Genomic DNA, 1,458 nt, shown 5'->3' with positions numbered 1-1,458 from the left:
TTGAGAAGATATGATTTGAAAAACATTTTAAAAATATTTGATTTTGAAATTAATGACTTGGCTATCAAGAAAAGATATGATTCAAACATTAAACCTTTCTCAACAGAAAAGGCAACATACTTGATATGTTGAATCAAATCATTAATTGATAGCAAGTATCTTTGAGAATGGAAAGAAATTGATTTTGAAATAGATTTGATTGAAAAGATTTGATTTGAAAAAGATTTGATTTTGAAAAATTTTGAAAACCTGAAAAAAAATTTGCATTGAAAACAAAATCTTCCCTCTTGTGCCATCCTGGCGTTAAACGCCCAGAATGGTGCACATTCTGGCGTTAAACGCCCAGAATGGTGCACATTCTGGCGTTTAACGCCCAAAATACTACCCTTTTGGGCGTTAAACGCCCAGCCACGCACCCTGGCTGGCGTTTAAACGCCAGTCTGTCTTCTTCACTGGGCGTTTTGAACACCCAGCTTTTTCTGTATAATTCCTCTGCAGCATGTTCTGAATCTTCAATTCTCTGTATTATTGACTTGAAAAGACACAAATTAAAAATATTTTTGGAGTTTTAATAATGAGGAATAATCAAAATGCAACTAAAATCAAATAACAATGCATGCAAGACACCAAACTTAGCAGTTTGTATACTACTGACACTAATGAGAATGCATATGAGACACATAAACACTCAAGTCAAGAGAATTCAAAGACCAGAGTAAGAAATCATCAAGAACAACTTGAAGATCCTTAAGACACATGAATGAACGCATACAATTGACACCAAACTTAAAAATGAGACACTAGACTCAAACAAGAAACATACAATATTTTTGGTTTTTATGACTTTGTAAATTTTTTTGTGTTTTCAAAAATTAAGTGGAAAAAGAAAATAAAGGTATCAAAATTCTTAATGAGAATTCCAGGAATCAGCACAATGCTAGTCTAAGACTCCGGTCCAGGAATTAGACATGGCTTCACAGCCAGCCAAGCTTTCAAAGAAAGCTTCGGTCCAAAACACTAGACATGGCCAATGGCCAGCCAAGCCTTAGCAGATCATTGCTCTAACAGCAAGATTGATAGAAATCAACAAGCTCTTGTGATGATAAGTTGAAACCTCGGTCCAATAGAATTAGACATGGCTTCACAGCCAGCCAGACTTCAACAGATCATCATGAAATACTAGAATTCATTCTTAAGAACTCTGAAGAAAAAAAATACCTAATCTAAGCAACAAGATGAACCGTCAGTTGTCCAAATTCAACAATCCCCGGCAACGGCGCCAAAAACTTGGTGCACGAAATTGTGATCAATACTTTTCACAACTCAATTAATCCCTAGTAATGAATCCAAAAACTTGGTGTTCAATACCATGGCATAAACACAACTTCGCACAACTAACCAGCAAATGTACTAGGTCGTCCAAGTAATAAACCTTACGCGAGTAAGGGTCGATCCCAC

Source organism: Arachis duranensis, chromosome 3, assembly GCF_000817695.3.
Source record: "Arachis duranensis cultivar V14167 chromosome 3, aradu.V14167.gnm2.J7QH, whole genome shotgun sequence".
NCBI lineage: Eukaryota > Viridiplantae > Streptophyta > Magnoliopsida > Fabales > Fabaceae > Arachis > Arachis duranensis.
This window is presented reverse-complemented; position numbering follows the sequence as displayed.